A 16,262-nucleotide genomic window follows, 5' to 3' on the forward strand; every position below is an offset into this window, starting at 1 on the left:
CATGCTTACACACACACACACACACACACACACACACACACACACACACACACACACACACAGCATAGTTAACCATGATTTTCCATGATTTACCACATTACTAGCAATTATTTGAAGTGTCAGTGCAAATAAAGTGATTAACACTGACAAAATATGATTGTGTTATAATAGTTATTGCTATATAAGTGATTTTTAGTGTGTATTCAAGTATAAATGCAAGCACATGTGGAAAATGGCCAGCAGAGGGCAGTAGAAGACCACTTATTGGCTCACTTTCACTTTAAACCTCATGATTTTGACCATTTTTCTGCACTAAAGCAAACCAGTTTTTCCATGTCAACTCAATAATGCATACTTGCTACATATGCTACACACAATAATGCTACACACACACACACACACACACACACACACACACACACACAAATGTTTCAGTGATATTGGTGTCACATTCACCTTCATCACATTCACCTTCTGTCTTCATCACATTCACCATCTGTCGTCATCACCTGCACCTGCTCCTCATCACCCTCCTCATCATCACCTGCTCCTCATCATCATAACCGTCACCTGTTGTCCTTGTCTTGATCTGTGTATTTAAGTTCCCCTCTCATCCATTATCATTGTCGGTTATTGTTTGTGCACTAGCACTCTGTTATGTTTGTTTTCATGTTGGAAAATAAAACCTTTGTTATATTTGTACCACACACACACACACACACACACACACACACACACACACCATCATTTATCATGATTTACCATGGCTGATACCAATACCAATATGAGAAAATGACTATTTTAAACAGCAGGGGGCAGTAAAATACCACTTATTGGCTTAACATGCCATTAATTCATATCATTTTCACCTTTTTAACTGTTATAGAGGCAAATTTTGTCCGATCTGTCTGAAAATTTTCATGCTTGTTCAGGGTGATATTTCACACGTTCTGACTTGTTTTTAAGAAGGTCTGAGCATTGATTAAAGAGATATAGGCTTTCGGGGACACTTGGTAAAGGCCAGATTTTGAAGTGAACCTATTATAGCTATCCAAATGAAGTAGTTCAACTTTTTCTGACAATTATTGATCTAGTGAGTCCAGAGAATTGTATTGCACTAGTTTTGAACATTATGATATGAAAATTATATGATCAGAGATAGAAAAGACCATTTACAGCCAATACAGGCAGTTTACCATAGGAAATATATGATTTTAAAGCTTTTTAACAGTTATAGCGCCACCTATCGTCCGATCTCCATAGAATTTTTCATGCTTGTTAATGATGTTATGTCACATATGCTGACCAATTTTTGTGAAGTTCTGAGTTTTTATTTAGGATTTATAGGCTTTTTAATGTATTTTGACACGCCCATTTTATAAATTACCCTATTACAGCCATCCAAATGCAAAAGTTCAACTTTTTTTTGATAATTATTGATCTAGAGAGTCCAGAGAATTGTCCTAGACTGGTCTGGTTCCGATCGGGCAAAAAACCTAGGACTAGTTCGCAAAAGTAGGTTTTTAACATATTAATGAATAATTAATGAACAGTTTGATTGACAGCAATGGTTCTTGAGGCAAAGTTGTTCAGGATGAGGAGATCTATCAAATGATATGCATATTGTGTGGATATTTGTAACACCACGTGATTACAGAGCCGTAAAACTCGTTAGCGCCAACTAGTGGCCGATTTCTTTCAAAATTCTTACAGACCTTTAGGGCCATGAGCCGAACATGCCCATTGAGTTTCGTTCCGATCGGCCTCCGTTAACCTTGTCTAATAGGTGCTCAAACTTCGTTGGCCGATGGCGGCCATGTTTTTTGAGATACGCCAATGTCCTCATACACATACATGGCACCTTGGACCAAGACACTGCATACCAATTTTCAAGTCAATCGGACTAACGGTCAGGTGGTTATAGCCTGTTTTATGTTTTATTCATTTTATAGCGCCACCATGAGGCCAATCGTCGCGATTTTTTTACTGTGACCCCAGAGTAAGCTCATACACATGTGTACCAAGTTTGGTGAAGATACCTCATTTACATCGGGAGTTATAGCCATTTTAGTAAAATAGGCCCCTCCCACAACGTACGTTTTGGCGCCCCTTAGCGACCGTGAATCGAAATTTCCACTTTTTTTCGATAATTATTGATATTCAGTCTCCAGAGAACATTTCTGCACTAGTTTGGTTCCAATCGGGCAAAAAACCAGGGACTAGTTCGCAAAAGTAGATTTTTGACAAAATTCAAAATGGCGGAAAATCTATCATGGCGGAAATGAAATCGGAGATATACGTTTTGTTCGTCAGGCGTCCAGCTTTCCAATGATATAAGACACTTGAGTCTACGACATACGGTCTAGGAGTTATGAGCAGTTTCGCGCTTTTGGTTGTTATAGCGCCACCTATGGGCCAATCGGGGTCATAATCTCTGAACCTTTCCTCGATTTTTGTACTACCATCTGTCAAAGTTTCAAAGTTCCAGCTCTTACGGTTTGGGCTGCACGATGCGTTTTACGGCGGAATAATAATAATAATAATTAAAGCTGCAAGCAGCATTTATCGGGGTTCAAGCAATTAAGGCCTTTAAGGCCTTAAAGCACAAAAGCATCAAAAGCTATTAAGTTTTATTTAGCAAGCATGTAACCACTGACATAATAGATGGAAAAGACCATTTTCAGCCAATACAGGCAATGTACCATAGGAAATACAGGGTTTTCAAAGCTTTTTAACAGTTATAGCGCCACCTATCGTCCGATCTACATGAAATTTTGCATGCTTCTTTAGAATGTTATGGTACATATGCTCACCAATTTTCGTGAAGTTCTGAGTTTTCGTTTAGGATTTATAGGCTTTTGAGTGCATTTTGCCACGCCCATTTTCTTTATGACCCAATATACCCATGCGAAAAATGCAAAAGTTCAACTTTTTTTTGATAATTATTGATTTTGAGATTCCATAGAATTGTCCTAGACTCGTTTGGTTCCGATCGGGCGAAAAACCTAGGACTAGTTCGCAAAAGTAGGTTTTTAACATAATTACAAATATTTAATGAACGGTTTGATTGACAGCAATGGTTCTTGAGGCAAAGTTGTTCAGCATGAGCAGATCTATCAAATGATATGCATTTTGTGACAATAAGTGTAACACCACGTGATTACAGAGTCATAAAACTCGTTAGCGCCAACTAGTGGCCGTTTTCTTTCAAAATTCTTACAGACCTCTAGGGCCATGAGTCGAACATGCCCACCGAGTTTCGTTCCGATCGGCCTCCGTTAACCTTGTCTAATAGGTGCTCAAACTTCATTGGCCGATGGCGGCTATGTTTTTTGAGATACACCAATGTCCTCATAGACATACATGACACCTTGGACCAAGACACTGCATACCAATTTTCAAGTCAATCGGACTAATGGTCAGGTGGTTATAGCCAGTTTTATGTTTTTTTCATGTTATAGCGCCACCATGTGGCCAATCGCCGCAATTTTTTTACTCTGACCTCAGATTGACCTCATAAATAATTGTACCGAGTTTGGTGAAGATACCTCATTTACTTCTGGAGTTATGGCCGTTTTAGTGAAATAGGCTCCTCCCACAACATACAATTTGGCGCCCCTTAGCGACCGTGAATCGAAATTTCAACTTTTTTTCGATAATTATTGATATTCAGACTCCAGAGAACATTTCTGCACTGGATTGGTTCCGATCGGTCGAAAAACCTAGGACTAGTTCGCAAAAGTAGGTTTTTGACAAAATTCAAAATGGCGGAAAAATTTGCATACCGGAAATGAAATCGGAGATATACGTTTTGTTTGCCATGAGGTCTTGATTACATTGATATAAGACACTTGAGTCTACGACATACAGTCTAGGAGTTATGAGCAGTTTCGCGCTTTTGGTCGCTGTAGCGCCACCTATGGGCCGATTTGGCTAAGTCCGTGTATCTGAGTAGCGAGCAATACTACTACCATTTGACCAAGTATCACATCTCTAGGCCTTACGGTTTTGGCTGCACGATGCGTTTTAGGGAAGAATAATAATAATTAAAGCTGCAAGCAGCATTTATCGGGGTTCAAGCATTTAAGGCCTTTAAGCACATAAGCATTTAAGACATTAAGATTTATTTAGAAAGCTTTTAACCACTGAAATAATAGATGGTAAAGTCCATTTACAGCCAATACAGGCAATTTACCATAGGAAATATATGGTTTTCAAAGCTTTTTAACAGTTATAGCGCCACCTATGGTCCGATCTACATGAAACTTTGCATGCTTGTTTAGAATGATATGTCACATATGCTCACCAATTTTCGTGAAGTTCTGAGTTTTCGTTTAGGATTTATAGGCTTTTGAGTGCATTTTGCCACGCCCATTTTCTTTATGACCCAATATACCCATGTGAAAAATGCTAAAGTTCATTTTTTTTTTGATAATTATTTATCTAGAGAGTCCATAGAATTGTTCTAGACTTGTTTGGTTCCGATCGGGCGAAAAACCTAGGACTAGTTTGCAAAAGTAGTTTTTTAACATAATTACAAATATTTAATGAACGGTTTGATTGACAGCAATGGTTCTTGAGGCAAAGTTGTTCAGCATGAGCAGATCTATCAAATGATATGCATTTTGTGACAATAAGTGTAACACCACGTGATTACAGAGCCATTAAACTCGTTAGCGCCAACTAGTGGCCGATTTCTTTCAAAATTCTTACAGACCTCTAGGGCCATGAGTCGAACATGCCCACTGAGTTTTGTTCCGATCGGCCTCCGTTAACCTTGTCTAATAGGTGCTCAAACTTCATTGGCCGATAGCGGCCATGTTTTTTGAGATACACCAATGTCCTCATAGACATACATGGCACCTTGGACCAAGACACGGCATACCAATTTTCAAGTCAATCGGACTAACGGTCAGGTGGTTATAGCCTGTTTTATGTTTTTTTCATATTATAGCGCCACCATGAGGCCAATCACCGCGATTTTTTTACTGTGACCTCAACTTGAGCTCATACATATGTGTACCGAGTTTGGTGAAAATATCTCATTTCGTTCACGAGTTATAGCCATTTTTGTATAATTAGCTCCGCCTCCTGCGAACGTTTTGATGCCCCTTAGCAACCGTGGATCGAAATTTTAACTTTTTTTCGATAATTATAGATATTCAGACTCCTGTGAATATTTCTGCACTGGTTTGGTTCCGATCGGGCGAAAAACCAGGGACTAGTTCGCAAAAGTAGGTTTTGGACAAAATCCAAAATGGCGGAAAAATTTGCATACCGGAAATGAAATCCTTGAGGCCTTTTTTGTTCGGCTTGACCCAAGGATTCCAAAGATATAAGACACTTGAGTCTGTGACAAAGGGTTGATGAGATTTAAGCAAAAATATGCAATTTTTTTGTTTTTTGCACTGTAGCGCCACCTATTGGCCAATCTAGCTCATATTCTCTGAACCTCTCCTCGATTTTTGTACTACCTTCTGGCCAAGTTTCAAGTCTCTAGCACTTACGGTTTAGGCTGCACGATGCGTTTTACGGCGGAATAATAATAATAATAATAATTAAAGCTGCAAGCAGCATTTATCGGGGTTCAAGCATTTAAGGCCTTTAAGCACATAAGCATTTAAGACATTAAGTTTTATTTGGAAAGCTTCTAACCACTGAAATAATAGATGGAAAAGACCATTTACAGCCAAAACAGGCAATTTACCATAGGAAATATATGGTTTTCAAAGCTTTTTAACAGTTATAGCGCCACCTATCGTCCGATCTTCATGAAATTTTACATGCTTGTTCAGAATGTTATGTCACATATGCTCATCAATTTTTGTGATGTTGTGTTTTTTCATTTAGGATTTATAGGCTTTTTAGTGTATTTTGCCACGCCCCTTTTCTTTATGACCCAATTATAGCCATATGAAAAATTCAAAAGTTAAACTTTTTTTTGATAATTATTGATCTAGAGAGTCCAGAGAATTGTCCTAGACTGGTCTGGTTCCGATCGGGCGAAAAACCTAGGACTAGTTTGCAAAAGTAGGTTTTTAACATGTTCGCGAATATTTAATGAACGGTTTGATTGACAGCAATGGTTCTTGAGGCAAAGTTTTTCAGCATGAGCAGATCTATCAAATGATATGCATTTTGTTACGATAAGTGTAACACCACGTGATTACAGAGCCATAAAACTCGTTAGTGCCAACTAGTGGCTGATTTCTTTCAAAATTCTTACAGACCTCTAGGGCCATGAGTCGAACATGCCCACTGAGTTTCGTTCCGATCGGCCTCCGTTAACCTTGTCTAATAGGTGCTCAAACTTCATTGGCCGATGGCGGCCATGTTTTTTGAGATACACCAATGTCCTCATAGACATACATGACACCTTGGACCAAGACACTGCATACCAATTTTCAAGTCAATCGGACTAATGGTCAGGTCGTTATAGCCAGTTTTATGTTTTTTTCATGTTATAGCGTCACCATGTGGCCAATCGCCACGATTTTTTTACTGTGACCTCAGATTGACCTCTTAAATAATTGTACCGAGTTTGGTGAAGATACCTCATTTACTTCTGGAGTTATGGCCGTTTTAGTAAAATAGGCTCCTCCCACAACATACAATTTGGCGCCCCTTAGCGACCGTGAATCGAAATTTCAACTTTTTTTCGATAATTATTGATATTCAAACTCCAGAGAACATTTCTGCACTGGTTTGGTTCCGATCGGGCAAAAAACCTAGGACTAGTTCGCAAAAGTAGGTTTTTGACAAAATTCAAAATGGCGGAAAAATTTGCATACCGGAAATGAAATCGGAGATATACGTTTTGTTTGCCATGAGGTCTTGATTACATTGATATAAGACACTTGAGTCTACGACATACAGTCTAGGAGTTATGAGCAGTTTCGCGCTTTTGGTCGCTGTAGCGCCACCTATGGGCCGATTTGGCTAAGTCCGTGTATCTGAGTAGCGAGCAATACTACTACCATTTGACCAAGTATCACGTCTCTAGGCCTTACGGTTTTGGCTGCACGATGCGTTTTAGGGAAGAATAATAATAATAATAAAAATCAGGGCAATTACAATAGGGTTTCAGCACTTCGTGCTTGAACCCCTAAAAATTAAAGCTGCAAGCAGCATTTATCGGGGTTCAAGCATTTAAGGCCTTTAAACACATAAGCATTTAAGACATTAAGATTTATTTAGAAAGCTTTGAACCACTGAAATAATAGATGGAAAAGTCCATTTACAGCCAATACAGGAAATTTACCATAGGAAATATATGGTTTTCAAAGCTTTTTAACAGTTATAGCGCCACCTATGGTCCGATCTCCATAAAAATTTCCATGCTTCTTTAGCATGTTATTTCACATATGCCCATCAATTTTTGTGAAGTTCTGAGTTTTTATTTAGGCTTTATAGACGTTTGAGTGTATTTGGACACGCCTATTTTATAAATGATCCTCTTATAGCCAACCAAAAGCAAAATTTTAACTTTTTTTTGATAATTATTGATCTAGAGAGTCCAGAGAATTGTCCTAGACTGGTCTGGTTCCGATCGGGCGAAAAACCAGGGACTAGTTCGCAAAAGTAGGTTTTTAACATATTCGTGAATAATTAATAAACTGTTTGATTGACAGCAATGGTTCTAGAGGCAAAGTTGTTCAGCATGAGCAGGTCTATCAAATGATATGCATTTTGTGATGATAAGTGTAACACCACGTGATTACAGAGCCATAAAACTCGTTAGCGCCAACTAGTGGCCGATTTCTTTCAAAATTCTTACAGACCTCTAGGGCCATGAGTCGAACATGCCCACCGAGTTTTGTTCCGATCGGCCTCCGTTAACCTTGTCTAATAGGTGCTCAAACTTCATTGGCCGATGGCGGCCATGTTTTTTGAGATACACCAATGTCCTCATAGATATACATGACAGCTTGGACCAAGACACTGCATACCAATTTTCAAGTCAATCGGACTAACGGTCAGGTGGTTACAGCCTGATTTATGTTTTTTTCATGTTATAGCGCCACCATGTGGCCAATCGCCGCAATCTTTATACTATGACCTCAGATTGACCTCTTAAACAGGTGTACCGAGTTTGGTGAAGATACCTCATTTACTTCTGGAGTTATAGCCATTTTAGTAAAATAGGCACCGCCTTCTTCAAACATTTTGGCGCCCCTTAGTGACCGTCAATCGAAATTTCAACTTTTTTTCGATAATTATTGATATTCTGACTCCAGAGAACATTTCTGCACTGGTTTGGTTCCGATCGGACACAAAACCAGGGACTAGTTCGCAAAAGTAGGTTTTGGACATAATTCAAAATGGCGGAAAATTTGCATACCGGAAATGAAATCCTTGAGGCCTTTTTTGTTCGGCTTGACCCAAGGATTCCAATGATATAAGACACTTGAGTCTGTGACAAACGGTTAATGAGATTTAAGCAAAAATATGATTTTTTTTTGTTTTTTGCACTGTAGCGCCACCTATGGGCCAATCGGGGTCATATTTTGATAACCTCTCCTCGATTTTTGTACTACCATCTGGCAAAGTTTCAAGTCTCTAGCACTTACGGTTTGGGCTGCACGATGCGTTTTACGGCAGAAGAAAAATAATAATAATAAAAATCAGTACAATTACAATAGGGTTTCAGCACTTCGTGCTTGAACCCCTAATTAAAGCTGCAAGCAGCATTTATCGGGGTTCAAGCAGTTAAGGCCTTTAAGGCATTTAAGCACAAAAGCATCAAAAGTTATTAAGATTTATTTAGCAGGCATGTAACCACTGACATAATAGATGGAAAAGACCATTTACAGCCAATACAGGCAGTTTACCATGGGATATATATGGTTTTAAAGCTTTTTAACAGTTATAGCGCCACCTATGGTCCGATCTCCATAAAATTGTTTACTGTGACCTCAAATTGAACCCATACACATGTGTACTGAGTTTGGTGAAGATATCTCATTTACTTCTTGAGTTATAGCCATTTTAGTAAATCCATGCTTTCATGTTTGCGCAAATCATTTCACACCAGACAGCTTTACAAAGGAGGGTCAGTAAAGCTGGTTTTGCTAAGAAGCTGCTCCTGAAAATAGGATTGGTACCAACTATTCGTGTTCCTGCTGTACCTCCAGAAGAAGAAGTGAGTGTAATGTTTTATTAACCTTTATATTAATCTTTATATTAATCTTTGCAAATCGCTTGCTTCACGGTGAATGCGGCTGTTTACACTCAGAGTACATTACGACATGTTTTGTATGTACGACGTTCTCAATATAATTCATAATCCCATGTTAATGAACAGATGGTTATTGTGTTAGAAACGGTGTACGCACAGAACAGAGGGGCGGGGTGAGCAAAGCTCATTATCATTTAAAGACACATGCACTTAAATGGCGTGCTGAAAACAGAGCAGTTTTTGACCAGGTAAAATGAGTGTTATCTTATAATACTAATGAGAATTTTTAATTGAAGTATATTACAAACTTTTAATTTAGACCCTAAAGAATCATATTAGCCTGTACAAAAATGGCATTATATGACCCCTTTAAGCTTTAAAGTCAAGTACTCGATTTAAAAAATCCTCGATTGCAATTTACTGGAAGTGGTGCATTCCACAGACGAGAATCCATCAACCAATTACACAGTTTTCTAAGACAACGCGATGTATTTAAAACCATTTACAGTCATTATATAGCATAGTGCTATTGTGAAATCACAAAGGCTGTGATTCAGTTAAATAAATATATCCTCTGTTTTTTTGTTTGTTTGTTTTGTCACAGAGAAGACGCTTCAATTACATGAGTGCAGATTACATGTTAAAATTACCTCAGCTCCGTCCACAGTAAACGCTGCTCCAAGCAAACTCAGTCTCTGCAGTGCTGTTTGTTTACGTTTCCAATAACGTGCATTTGGGAACGCAAGTCGGACGCAGTTTGTGTTTCATAGTTGTACTGTTATCATTTATATTTGTGGAGCGCGTCTCGGGTTTCTCAAACTGCTTCTCGGTTTCTCAAACTGCTGTTTATCTCGGTTTCAAAATAAAAGTTTAAACATCGCGATTTCAAAATAAAAGTTTAAACTCTCGCTCTGAGTTTGCATGTTTTGATGTGCACATGTTCTTGTTCAAGAAATTACAGTGGCTGTAGCACTTCTATCGTACTGAAGTGGCCAAATATTAAAGGTTAAGTTGACATTTGAATTTAATGTTGTTTGGCCAATAAACAAGGATTTGATAATGCCTTAGTGTAACAACAACCAGGCCGCTGGTGCCCTCTGCAGGCATTTGTTATTCATGTACATAAGTTATCTCTATATTAGTTTATATCATTTATTTTACATGGGTATATTTTAACAGTGTTGTTCAATAAAACCCATATAATTACTTACTTTGATACTTTACTTGAACCAATCATTATTGCTTGTTATTATATATTTGTATTTTAAGTCATTTTAAAGGCTGTTGTTAACTTGAATCTATTTTTTACCACAATTTTTTTTATCCGATTACTTGAATAGAATACTAAAATACTAAATACTAAAATACTAAAATAATCGATAGCTACAGCCCTATCATAATAAAAAAGATTGCTTTTTAAAGCATTTGTTTGTTTCCCAATACTGAAAGCTAATGAAAAGGTAATGTGCAATCCTGCTGCTCCCTCGAGTGGACAAAAGTGGTATTAAAGCTTGCATTTTACAATTGAAGTGTTTTAATGAATTAATGAATGGGAATTTATATCTCGGGAACCAGAAGGCAAAAAAGCATATATAGTGCTTGAGGAGCCCTGTTAAATGAGACCATCAATGTGTTTTTGGGCGATTGATGCTGGAAGTTATGACTGTTCAAATGCAAATATTTGGGGGCTTTTATCTCTGGAATGCGCAGGACAAATTACACCACATTTGAATCGAAGCTAGCCAAGGATGGGCCCTTTCCAACGAGCTCTCACACAAGGTTCGGGGTGGTCTGGATCGGGAGTTACGGCCGTTCAAAATCGGGGGTCCCGCGGACTAGATCCGCGCGGGGGGCGCGCTCCCGAGGCCCGCGACGACACGTTTCGATCAAGAGCCTGGAGAAGACCTTACCATCAAAATTTGAGCGCGAAACGACTTCCCGTTTTCGAGTTATGAGTGAATTTGTATTTGGGGGCGGGGCTTAAATGCCCGTTTTACTTTCGTTTCATTTCATTAATTTACTTTAGTCCATTTCCATATCTCAGTGTGACACAATTGTCAAGTAATACTCCAATAGAGAATAGATACAAAATATGATTTAAAATGTTAAAATAATGATTTTATAAAGTCTAAATATGAATTATATGACAATATTAGGGAGCAGTATGATGAAATGGCAGCAGGGGGCAGTAAAATACCACTTATTGGCTTAATGACATGTTATATAATTTTTACCTTTTTAACTGTTATAGAGGCAAATTTTGTCTGATCTGTCTGAAATTTTTCATGCTTATTAAGAGTCATGAACATTATTATATGAGAATTATATGAACATAGATAGGAATAGGAATTTTTCCTAGGAAAAGACCATTCACAGCCAATACAGGCAATTTACCATAGGAAATATATGGTTTTAAAGCGTTTTAACAGTTATAGCGCCACCTTTGGTCCGATCTCCATACAAATTTCCAGGCTTCTTTAGCATGTTATGACAAATATGCGCATCAATTTTTGTGAAGTTCTGTGTTTTCGTTTAGGATTTATAGGCTTTTGAGTGCATTTTGCCACGCCCATTTTCTTTATGACCCAATATACCCATGCGAAAAATGCAAAAGTTCGACTTTTTTTTGATAATTATTTATCTAGAGAGTCCATAGAATTGTCTTAGACTCGTTTGGTTCCGATCGGGCGAAAAACCAGGGACTAGTTCGCAAAAGTAGGTTTTTAACATAATTACGAGGATTTAATGAACGGTTTGATTGACAGCAATGGTTCTTGAGGCAAAGTTGTTTTCCATGAGAAGGTCTATCAAATGATATGCATATTGTGTGGATATTTGTAACACCACGTGATTACGGAGCTGTAAAACTCGTTAGCGCCAACTAGTGGCCGATTTCTTTCAAAATTCTTACAGACCTCTAGGGCCATGAGTCGAACATGCCTACCGAGTTTTGTTCCGATCAGCCTCCGTTAACCTTGTCTAATAGGTGCTCAAATTTCATTGGCCGATGGCGGCCATGTTTTTTGAGATACGCCAATGTCCTCATAGACATACAAGGCACCTTGGACCAAGACACTGCATACCAATTTTCAAGTCAATCGGACTAACGGTCAGGTCGTCATAGCCCTTTTCATGTTTTTTTCATGTTATAGCGACACCTAGAGTTTAATCGTCGCGATTTTTTTACTGTGACCCAAGATTGAACTCCTACACATGTGGACCGAGTTTGGTGAAGATACCTCATTTACATCTTGAGTTATAGCCCTTTTAGTAAAATAGGCTCCTCCTACAACATTAGTTTTGCGCCCCCTAGCGACTGTGAATCGAAATTTCAACTTTTTTTCGATAATTATTGATATTCAGACTCCAGAGAACATTTCTGCACTGGTTTGGTTCCGATCGGACGAAAAACCTAGGACTAGTTCGCAAAAGTAGGTTTTTGACAAAATTCAAAATGGCGGAAAAATTTGCATACCGGAAATGAAATCGGAGATATACGTTTTGTTCTTCAGGGTTCCAGCTTTCCAATGATATAAGACACTTGAGTCTACGACATATGGTCTAGGAGTTATGAGCAGTTTCACGCTTTTGGTCGCTATAGCGCCACCTATGGGCCAATCGGAGTCATACTCTTTGAACCTCTCCTCGATTTTTGTACTACCATTTGGCAAAGTTTCAAGTCTCCAGCACTTACGGTTTAGGCTGCACGATGCGTTTTACGGCAGAAGAAAAATAATAAAAATTAAAGCTGCAAGCAGCATTTATCGGGGTTCAAGCATTTAAGGCCTTTAAGCACATAAGCATTTAAGACATTAAGATTTGTTTAGAAAGCTTTTAACCACTGAAATAATAGATGGAAAAGTCCATTTACAGCCAATACAGGCAAGCTTTTTAACAGTTATAGCGCCACCTATAGTCCGATCTCCATGATATTTTGCATGCTTGTTAATGATGTTGTGGCACATATGCTCACCAATTTTCGTGAAGTTCTGAGTTTTCGTTTAGGATTTATAGGCTTTTGAGTGCATTTTGCCACGCCCATTTTCTTTATGACCCAATTATACCCATGCGAAAAATGCAAAAGTTCAACTTTTTTTCGATAATTATTGATCTAGAGAGTCCAGAGAATTGTCCTAGACTGGTCTGGTTCTGATCGGGCGAAAAACCAGGGACTAGTTCGCAAAAGTAGGTTTTTAACATATTCATGAATATTTAATGAACAGTTTGATTGACAGTGATGGTTCTTGAGGCAAAGTTGTTCAGCATGAGCAGATCTATCAAATGATATGCATTTTGTGATGATAAGTGTAACACCACGTGATTACAGAGCCTTAAAACTCGTTAGCGCCAACTAGTGGCCGATTTCTTTCAAAATTCTTACAGACCTCTAGGGGCTTGAGCCGAACATGCCCATCGAGTTTCGCTCCGATCGGACTTCGTTAACGATGCTCAAACCTCATTGGCCAATGGCAGCCATGTTTTTCGAGATACGCCAATATCCTTTTAGACATACATGGCCCCTTGGGCCAAGACACTGCATACCAAATTTCAAGTCATTCGGAAAAACGGTCAGTTGTCTATATGTTTTTATTTGTTTTATAGCGCCACCATGTGGCCAATCGACGCAATTTTTTTACTGTGACCTCAGATTGACCTCTTACACATGTGTTCCAAGTTTGGTGAAGTTTACTTAATTACTTCTTGAGTTATAGCCATTTTAGTAAAATAGGCTCCTCCCACAACGTTAATTTTGCACCCCCTAGCGACCATTAATCGAAATTTCAACTTTTTTTCGATAATTATTGATCTTCAGACTCCAGAGAACAATTCCGCACTGGTTTGGTTCCGATCGGGCGAAAAACCAGGGACTAGTTCGCAAAAGTAGGTTTTTGACAAAATTCAAAATGGCGAAAAATCTATCATGGCGGAAATGAAATCGGAGATATACGTTTTTTTCTTCAGGAGCTCTGGATGTCAATGATATAAGACACTTGAAGCTACGCCTTACGGTCTGGGAGTTCTGAGCAGTTTTGCGCTTTTGATTGCTATAGCGCCACCTATGGGCCGATTGGGCTGAGTCCGTGTATCTGAGTAGCGAGCAATAGTACTACCATCTGGCAAAGTTTCAAGTCTCTAGGTCTTACGGTTTGGGCTGCACGATGCGTTTTATGGCGGAAAAATAATAATAATAAAAATCAGGACGATTACAATAGGGTTTCAGCACTTCGTGCTTGAACCCCTAATCAGCACAATTACAATAGGGTTTCAGCACTTCGTGCTTGAACCCCTAATCAGCACAATTACAATAGGGTTTCAGCATTTCATGCTTGAACCCCTAATTAAAGCTGCAAGCAGCATTTATCGGGGTTCAAGCTATTAAGGCCTTTAAGGGTTTTTAAGCACAAAAGCATCAAAAGTTATCAGGTTTTATTTAGCAAGCATGTAACCACTGACATAATAGATGGAAAAGACCATTTACAGCCAATACAGGCAATGTACCATAGGAAATATATGGTTTTAAAGCTTTTTAACAGTTATAGCGCCACCTATAGTCCGATCTCCATAAAATTTGGCATGCTTGTTAATGATGTTATGTCACATATGCTCACCAATTTTTGTGAAGTTCTGAGTTTTCATTTAGGATTTATAGGCTTTTTAGTGTATTTTGCCACACCCATTTTATAAATGACCCTATTACAGCCATCCAAATGCAAAAGTTCAACTTTTTTTTGATAGTTTTTGATCTAGAGAGTCCAGAGAATTGTCCTAGACTGGTCTGGTTCCAATCGTGCGAAAAACCTAGGACTAGTTCGCAAAAGTAGGTTTTTAACATGTTTGCGAATATTTAATGAACGGTTTGATTGACAGCAATGGTCCTTGAGGCAAAGTTGTTCAGGATGAGGAGATCTATCAAATGATATGCATATTGTGTGGATATTTGTAACACCACGTGATTACAGAGCTGTAAAACTCGTTAGCACCAACTAGTGGCCGATTTCTTTCAAAATTGTTACAGACCTCTATGGCCTTGAGTCGAACATGCCCATCGAGTTTCGTTCCGATCGGCCTCCGTTAACCTTGTCTAATAGGTGCTCAAACTTCATTGGCCGATGGCGGCCATGTTTTTCGAGATACGCCAATGTCCTCATACACATACATGGCACCTTGGACCAAGACACTGCATGCCAATTTTCAAGTCAATCGGACTAATGGTCAGGTGGTTATAGCCTGTTTTATGTTTTTTTCATGTTATAGCGCCACCATGTGGCCAATTGCCGCGGTTTTTTTACTGTGACCTCAGATTGACCTCTTACACATGTGTACCAAGTTTGGTGAAGATACCTCATTTACTTCTGGAGTTATAGCCATTTTAGTAAAATAGGCCCTTCCCACAACGTACGTTTTGGCGCCCCTTACCGTCCGTGAGTCGAAATTTCAACTTTTTTTCGATAGTTTTTGATAATCAGACTCTAGAGAACATTTCTGCACTGGTTTGGTTCCGATCGGGCGAAAAACCTAGGACTAGTTCGCAAAAGTATGTTTTTGACAAAATTCAAAATGGCGGAAAATCTATCATGGCGGAAATGAAATCGGAGATATACGTTTTGTTCGTCAGGCGTCCAGCTTTCCAATGATATAACACACTTGAGTCTACGTCATACGGTCTAGTAGTTATGAGCAGTTTCGCGCTTTTGGTTGCTATAGCGCCACCTATGGGCCAATCGGGGTCATACTTTGATAGGTTCTCCCCAAATTGAGGACTACCATTTCGTCGTCGCGATTTTTTTACTGTGACCTCAAATTGAACTATTATACATGTGTACCGAGTTTGGTGAAGATACCTCATTTATTTCTCGAGTTATAGCCGTTTTAGTAAAATAAGCTCCTCCTACAACGTACGTTTTGGCACCCCCTAGCGACCGTGAATCGAAATTTCAACTTTTTTTCGATAATTATTGATATTCAGACTCCAGAGAACATTTCTGCACTGGTTTGGTTCCAATCGGACGAAAAACCTAGGACTAGTTCGCAAAAGTAGGTTTTTGAGAAAATTCAAAATGGCGGAAAATTTTCCCAGGCGGAA

This window comes from Abramis brama (assembly GCF_963993115.1).
Source record: "Abramis brama genome assembly, chromosome: 17".
Classification (NCBI taxonomy): domain Eukaryota; kingdom Metazoa; phylum Chordata; class Actinopteri; order Cypriniformes; family Leuciscidae; genus Abramis; species Abramis brama.